Source organism: Citrus clementina, unplaced genomic scaffold, assembly GCF_000493195.1.
Source record: "Citrus clementina cultivar Clemenules unplaced genomic scaffold, Citrus_clementina_v1.0 scaffold_4, whole genome shotgun sequence".
Taxonomy (NCBI): Eukaryota; Viridiplantae; Streptophyta; class Magnoliopsida; order Sapindales; family Rutaceae; genus Citrus; species Citrus x clementina.
Window position 1 is genome coordinate 6,477,192 of NW_006262274.1, and position 9,338 is coordinate 6,486,529.

The following is a 9,338-nucleotide window of genomic DNA, read 5'->3' on the forward strand; positions in this document are numbered from 1 at the left end:
ATTAATTAATTTTTGACATTATTTTTAATAATAAAATTGAGTAATTTTTTTACCTTATTATCTTAAAATTATTTTGAAATTAGTTATATCATAAATCAACATTTAAAAATGTAAGGGTTCATAATTTATAGATATAAAATATTTTAATTTAATTAAATTCATAATTATTTTTTCATGTAATTTTTTAATAATAAAAATGCGATTACAAAAAAAAAAGTTTTATAAGAATTTTAAAGTGGTGTGAAAAGCATTTCTGTTTAACTACTAAACTACATGCTTGATGTTTTAACCAAGACTGGCTCAACCATATTTGGGGCCTTAAGCAAATGGTTTTAATTAATTCTTCTTAAAATTCAAGACAAAAAATATATATATTAGTTATATATTGATAAGTGCATATTTTTCATATATTTTGCTATTAATTTCTCCATCCTTTTCTTGTTTTGGTCTTAAATATTCTAGTTATTTTAGTTAATTTTTAATTTAGTAAATTATATTTTATTATGTTAATTTTTATATTTTGTTATTTTAGGTGCATTTTGGGAATAAAGAGGAATTAAATCAGAAAATTCAAGTAATGAGAGCTTAAAGAAGAAACTAATTAGAAATTTAAGGAAAGTAATGGGAGTTAAAATGAAAGAAAATCAAAGCAGCCAAGGCCTAATTGAAGTTCACGTGAAGATGAAAAGAATTAGCATTGGAAATAATTTAATTAATAAGGCAAACACATTATTGTGATGGGCTTTGGCCAAATTGTTATTGGCTTATTAATTAAATAAGTCACGTGCATGGCATTGAATTATGGAAAGCAAAGTGAAACAAAAAGGAAAAATGGCCTTGCACGTGAATCCAAAGAAAAGTGGCGGCTTGACTTTTGTTTTTAATACTTTTCATGAGAGGATTTAGAGCATTATAAAAGGAGAGCTGCCAGAGAGCAAGAGGGGTGTGCAGATGCAATTCGGCAGCAAGAGAAAAATCAGTAGTCGGAATTCAATTGAAGAAAAGGGCAGCCGCTTGAATTAATCTCCATGATTGATTTTTTCAATTCTCTTATTCCCAATTCAATTATGTTAGGCTAAATTTTTATTTGGTTGAGGGTGAATTCAAAACCCTAAACATACTATGCAATTAAATTTAAATTCTATCATTCAATTTATTTAATTGAGATTGTTTATGTTCTTCTATAATTAATGTTTATGGTTTATTCTTGTTTTATTTGATTGGCCAATTAGATAGGATTTGAATAAATTTTATTGCTAGATTAAAATTCTTGATCCGTAATTGTCTTGATATTTTAATCATTAGTAGCAGGTTGGAATTAGTGATTTCAATTGAAGAACATAACCTAGGTTAAATAATCTGAGCTTGTGTGTTTATTACCTAGATCAACCTAATATCTTTCTCTGTTTAATGCTTCCATTATCTTAAATTTAAAGAGCTAGTTTTAAATTATTTAATGGTTAGAGATTAGATGAAGAGCTTATTTTGCCTAATGACACACTAAGGAAAGATTGAGACTAACAGAGCTTATTGTTGTCTACGGTTGATAGTTTTAATATAAATTGATGATAGAATTGATATATTATGTGCATGTTTGGTGGTGGCGAATGATCATTTAACCAACGTTTTTATCATTATTATTTCTTTCTCCTTTAATTAGAGTTTTTATTAAATTCTTGTTGGTAGTTTTAATTTCTTTACTTCTTACTATTTAGTTAAAAATTCATAAACCCTCTTTTTATTTAAAATTGGCATTTTCGTTAGTTAGATTAATTTATATTATTATTGCTATTATTATTACTACTATTATTTTATTTTAAATCTTGCTTTAGAGTTGATAATAAATATAACTACATAGTCTTTGTGGGATCAATCCTTACTCGCTCTGTACTAATTATTTATATTAGTGGTAAGGTTTTAAATTTGGTGCACCTTAACGACACTACCATATATTATTTATTGAAAATCAATTCTTTAAACACTCTAAAATGTAAAATTATTAAATAAAATTCTATTATACTATTGCTATTCCATGAAATTTTAATTCAATTATAACATTTTCAATAATTGTTTTTTTAACTCAAATTACATCTTTTTTACTACTCCTTTTCTAGATTAAACTACTTTTTCTATTCTTCTATTTTCTAAAGTTTTTCGATATAGTTTTATTTCAAAATAGATAAAATAACACACACAAAAAATAGTAGATTAATAAAAGAATATATTAAAAAGAAATAAAAATAAATAAAAATAAATAAATAACACAACTAATTAAGAGAATAATAAAAAGATAAAATCTGGAATTTATTGGTTTTGTAGGAATTAAAACTACTAAGTACTACATTAAATAAATTTTATAGGAATTTGATAGTTTATTTAGGAAAGAAAATTGTAAAATAATAATAAATGAAATGAATAATAATAACTTTTAAATTCTTTTTCCCCTTTTATATACAAAATAATCATCTCATGGGATTTTCGTGTAAAGCGGAGCTCTAGGCAACCACCTAAGTTGCCTAGAGGTCGAGCCGCTACTAGTTTTAACTCATCACCGCTTGCCATCTGCCATGGCGTACTTGGCATCGTTTGATTGGATAGAGAAGTCTAGAGCATTACTCTTGTAAATACTGTACAGTTCAGGGTAAGAATTCGAACAATATTATTTTATGGGAAAAATAAGGATTATGCTTATTGTTTAGAGAAATTAAACAAATTCTCTCTTATGTTTTAAAATAGGTCTAATTTTTTTTAATTATTATAATATCAGTTTGATATATTATGCACTATTCTATTTCTAGTCTTGATTTTAGCCATAAAATTTAAATATTTTGATAAGAATTTTTAAGTAAAATAACTTGTATACTCTTAACAATTAAATTAATTTAATAACTAATTATAAAAGTCTGGATAAAAATTATGAATAAGGGAACATATTCATTCAAATAAGTATAACAAATTCGATATATTTTATTTGCTTCTTAATCTGACACACAATTACTTATTTTGTTGGAGAAGCATAGGTTGGGTCATACCATACACCATTTGTTGATTAACACCGTTGTTATTGTTGCTTGCTTGCTTATGCTACTTAAGCAATCTTAATTAACTATTTCTCATCAAACAGTAGCAAGCGCGTGTGATTTATTATTTTGTCAATAATTGCTCATATCTCCCTTCCATATAGTGATTTCTTCTCTTTAATTTATTATATACTATTTGTTTGCAGTCAATTGCGGATGAATTTACTGCATTTAGTCAATTATTTATTTAGCCTTTATTTGTATGTTTATTTGGAAATTTTCTTCAATTGTTTTATTATATGTTTTGAGAGGTATATTTATAAATTTAGACTTCATATACTTAGGGCAACTTTTGGTACAATATGCCAGTTTTTAAAACTACTAAGGGTATTTATAACAGATTCCCTACTTGTAGTTTTTCTCCGTAATTTCTAAAATTTGTTATTAAATTAATTTAATCATTAATGACATATAAGTCATTTTGCTTAAATAATATTCTACTAATGGCTTACATTAACATTAAGGGTAAAATAATAAAATAATATATAAAACCAACACCATTATCAATACATGGGTTTGAACCTATTTAAAAATATGAGGGGAGTAATACTAGCATGTGCTTGGAAAATGCCTTCATCGCACCTCTCTTGTGATAGAACTAAACCATCAGTTGGATCAAAAAGTAATTGGGCCAAGGCCCCATATCAATGCGCCTTCTCTATTATTGTACGTCTTTATAGCACAATAGTAATTTTTTACTTTTGTCGCTTTGTTTCTGTCTGGAGTGGTGATATTTGACCCCTTCATTATATCTCACCACCCCCACTAATCATTTTTATGTTAATACCTATTTAATCCTTATATTAAATGACTTAAAAGGCTAAATAGTTTTTAAGTACACTCACATAATAATTTCTACTAATAACTAATAAAACTAATCTAATTTTTTAAACTCTAGTTTCTTTTAACTTTTTAAATTTTTTTTTTGGTGAGAATTGATTAAACCCACTTCTGATGTTGACAACATTTTAATCATTTAGCGGTATTTAATGAAACCAATCTCCTTGGCATTTGCTACGGAAGCATTGTTTGTAGCAGATGAGCCTGTACTGCCTAATTATTGCATCATCTCATAAACCCGACAAGCGCAAGAATCGAGCATGTAAGTCTTGTAGTGAGAGTTCCAAATGTTGGAGTGACCCCTAGTTGATTGTTTTCTTCTTCTAGTAAAGGGAAAAGCGGGTTCTCTTAAACTTGTGTAAAACCCTAGAATCTAACTTTTTAAATTGTTATCTCTTTTCAAATATTATATACTCCCTACTTTGGTAACCATGGAAGAAATTAGTTTGCAGTACTCACTAGAGGATGCAGAAAAAGTAAGTTTAAAATTTTTTTCCCTTTAATTTTGTACTCTATTTATCTTCAACACCCAAATAATTTTATATTTCTGACAAATTTTAGGATGAAAAGCCTACTAATCATGGAAACAATGTCATAAAGAATTGGACATTGAAGATGATTGTGCTCGTGTTTTTACTACTGACATGGTAGACAACTAACTTTCACTTTTTATTTTTATTAATTATTAATTAATATTATTCTAAACTTTCTAATTGGATATACTATAATTTTGTTTTGATTAGGTTTTTAATAGTAGGGAAGAATTAATTGAGTGGATGTGAAATGCTAGCAAGAGATATGGATATGTTATTGTAATAAAAAAAGTCAAATGTAAGTGCACATTGTAGAAATCCAAGAATAATTTTTGCTTGTGAAAGAAGTGGTGCTTACAAGTGTGTTTCTAGTCAACATCAGAAGCCAAAACGTCCTAAGGCAACTAGAACAAAAAATTGCATTGTCCATTCAGATTAAAAGGGCAATATTTAGCAAATGACAATCGTTGGGTTTTGAAAGTGATATGTGCATAACATAAACATCCTACAACAAAACATCTTGAGGGGCACTCATATGTAGGTAGATTTACTTAAAAAGAGAACAATCTATTGATTGAGATATCAAAAAGTAATGCAAGACCAAAGGGATATACTATGTACGATAAAGCAAAGAGATATAGTTAATGCTACTACTATGAGGTCTATTTATAATGCAAGACAAAGATACAAGGTTAAATAACTAACTGGCAAGTCAAAGATGCAACTACTCATGAGCAAATTGCCTAAGCATAACTACATTGAGTGGTATCAAAGTGATGCTAATACAAACAATGTTAGGAATTTATTTCGGCTCGTCCTTTTGCAATTGACCAATTACGGGCATTTCTGCGTGTGTTAATTATGGATTGCAAGACCAATAGGTATGATTTTCCATTACTAGAGGTAGTTAGTTGGTGTCACCTTGACTAAGATGACATTTTTAGTATGCTTTGCATATATTGAATGCGAGCAAGAAGATAACTATAGTTGGGCACTAGATAAATTGAAAGGTTTTATGGATGACAATATGCTACCAAGTGTAATTGTGACAGATGGAGAGGTAGCTCTAATGAATGCTATTCAAAATGTTTTCCCAACTGCAACTCATCTTCTTTGTAGATGGCATATCTAAAAAAATATTTTAGGTAATTGTAAGAAGCTATTTGAAACTAAGGAGGTATATGAAGCTTTCATTACTGGTTGGAATATATTAGTACTATCTGCTACAAAAGACCATTATATTCAACATCTAAGACTTTTGGAGAGTGAATTTGTTAAAGATCAAGAAGCTATTGATTATGTGAAAAACACCTGGCTAGATAAGTATAAGGCAAAATTTGTTGCAGCTTAGACTAACCCAGTAATGCATTTAGGAAATACGACCTCAAACATGTAAATATTCATTGTAAAATATTCTCATATTTAATTTGTTATTGAAAAAATAACTTTTTTTTTGTATTTTCTTAATAGGGTTGAGACATCTCATTCAACATTAAAGAGGCAACTACAATCATCACGAGGAACTTCTGAAACATTATGGACTAAAAGTCTAAAAGTCATGCTTTAGTAGAACTAAGGCATACTGAGATTAAAGCTTCGTTAGAGAGAAGTTCAACAAAAGTGCAACATGATTTCAAACCTTTAGTTTTTTAAGAATTGCGAGGTTTTGTTTCAAGAAATGCACTCAACATGATAGTTTGTGAGTCTAAACGAGCTGATTATATTGGTCCGGATCCATTGGCTTGTGGATGTGTAGTTCGACACACTCATGGAATTCCATGTGCACATGAGATTGTAAGGTATAAACGTGAAGAAAGACCTATTCCTTAGTCTTCTATACATCCACATTGGAAGAAACTATACTTATTACCTTCTACTACATCTGAAACTACAGAGTTAAGTTACTCAACTAAGCTGGAGATGATTTTAAAGCGTTTTATTAATAATGATTACACTGGAAAGTTACAGATTTTGAAGAAGATTAAAGAATTAGCAAATCCAGCATAAACTTTTCTTATTGAGCCAGAAGTTAAGTGAAAACACGAGGTCGACCTTTTTCAAAGGCAGATATTTCTACTCGTTGAGATCCATCCAAATTTAAACATGTATTATCTACAAAAAGATATTCATTCTCCACATTTGTCTTCAAGTAAGATTTCTGTACAATCTAAAGGGTGATAACGAAAAAAGGTGAATTAGTCCCAACTTCCTAAGCATTCTTCTTTCATTGATTCATTTCTACAAGGATTGAGGCCATATATACATCATGTTAAAGATGTTGCTGCAGATGGTAATTTTGACTTTCGTGTTGTGGCTAATTTGATTGTTTTGGGTGAGGATAATTGGATTCAAGTGAGGAGGGACTTAATTGATGAATTACAAAACCACTTTGATGACTATACCCAAATATTTAAGTATGCAGGTTGATCAGATGAGATTCTAGAATCACTTTCATATTTTGAAATCAATCCATCGAATGATTTTTGGATGACCTTCCTTAAAGTAGGATATCTTATTGCTTCTAAATATAATTTTGTGCTGGTATTCTTGTCTCAACTTCAATGTCTTACTTTTCTTCGACTCAAATCAACTCCATTACCATGGCCCTCTCAGAAGATTATTCAATTGGATTTATTAACAATTGTCATTTCATACAGGTATTTTTTTTGGACTTTTGTTAACATTTATTATTTCAAACCATGACCCTCTAAAAAAGGGAAAAAATTAGATTTTTTAACAATTGTGAATTATGATTTTTTCAATATTTTACTTTTTTATTGCAGATATTCTTGAATCCATGTTCACCGATGCCACCAATAGCAACTAGTTGGTTAAAATATCATTCTTCTGTAGCAGATGGATAAGCAACTCTATTTGATAGGAACATTATTGCTTTTAAAAATTTAGTACCTAATGTTGCAAGCAAAGACACAATTGACTTTGATGCTCAATAAGAGTTGCCATTATTAATTATTTTTTTAAATGACTTGGGCAAGTTATTTTGTAATTAGTATGTAAGTTTACATATTATTTAGAAACTACAATTTTATCCAGAGAAACTGCTACTGCTTATTAACATTAAGAGGGGATACAAAACCAGTGGTTGAATGCAGTACCCAACTAGCCGTTGTTACAATGTTTGGAGTTACAACTTCCTCTTAACGAAATACTTAGCAGATAGTACAACCTTCTCCATAGCAAGAGCTACCTGGCTTCATTTAACATAACGAAATAACTTTTCATGACTTCCCTTTCCCCATTAATTCCTTTCTAATAACAATCAATCCGGAACTGCTTTTGGCATTTGCTATTGAGTTTGATGTCTATTATTTGTGGGTACGAGAATTAATTTGTATTTGTTGAATTGTGCTGCAGATGCTGATGATCCATTGAAGACTACTCATCAGACCAGGCAACTTGGCCTATTAGTATTTTTTTTCTTTCTTTCTTTGTCTTGTTTTTTAGAATCTTTTGTTAATCTTTTTTGTTCTTGGGAATGGGGTAACTTGCACTCGTGCATCAAAATTGGGCATGGGTCTGAGAAAGTAACTTGGCTGTTCTTTGTTATTATGACTGGCAACTAGAGTAGTGGTGAATTATCTAATAATCTAAATGCTAAGATCAAGCTAGTGGCTTGTTTTATCTAAATGCTAAGGTCAAGCTAATTGGCTTGTTTTAGACCATATGTGATGATTGTGAGTTAAGACCAGATTGTATCATTGTAATAGTTGCTACCTTTTCTCTAGAAGTATAGACATATTAAAAGTGTTGAGGAGACATCAGACTATCTGATGCACCGTTGGTTCCAATTTTACTCGTATTGATAACATTCTGACGAAGTGTTATTCTACTTAGGTATATAGGGGAACTGCTGTGATGCTTGTGTCACCAACTGATGGTAGATGAGATTGCCAACCCTTTCCTGCAGCCAGATGGGGCCTGCTGTTTAGGGAAAAATTATCGAAACCCTCTTTTTTTTCAGTTAACATCAGGTGTATTTTTGGCCTTTCACGCTCATTGCATAGGATCACCACGAGATAATCAAATAGTGACAACCATCCAGACGCACGAAGGTTCTTTCAAAGTTTGAAAATGCCGGCAGCATTTGCACTTTATAATAATCTTCAATGCTGAAGAAGTGTTAACGCGAGCAAACATTTTAATGACCTATTCTTTCCAAGCCCGGCCGAGGGTAGATGTTATTTTCCGTGTTATAGTTTTGAAGGTGTGAAAGTCACATGGTACGGCCTTCCTCAAAGACTCTTAAGAGTATAAAAAAATTGGTGAACTTCAAAGCAAAGTGAGGTAGACAATTTCTCCCTTACAGTAATCAACATATACTATTTTTTTTCCTGTTGTTTTTATAATGGCCAAAAATCCCCATGACAGCATAAGTTAATAATATTATTTTTTTTTAACTACTCTTTTATTCATATTTATTATAAATTAAATAAATCACATGAATAGAAATTAAATAAAAACTTAAGCATTAAAAACAAGAAATATATGTTTTGATATGAGCAAAAAAAAGTAATAATAAAATTTTTTTCTTATACTTATTTATTTTGTGAAAATTTTCTTATAATAAATATATAAGAAAATTATTATAAATGATAAAAAAAATTGTTATAAGAAAACTTGAATGACAAATAAAAATTTATTATAAGATAAATAATAAAATATTTTGCCTATATTTTTTACATTTAATTTTAAAATATGACAAAATTTTATTATAAGAAAATGTTCACAAAATAAATAATTACAAAAAAAAATTATTATTAATTTTTTTCTCATATCAAAACATATATTTCTTATTTTTAATATTTAATTTTTTTTATTTAGTTTCTATTCATGTAATTGATTTAATTTATAATAAATGTAAATA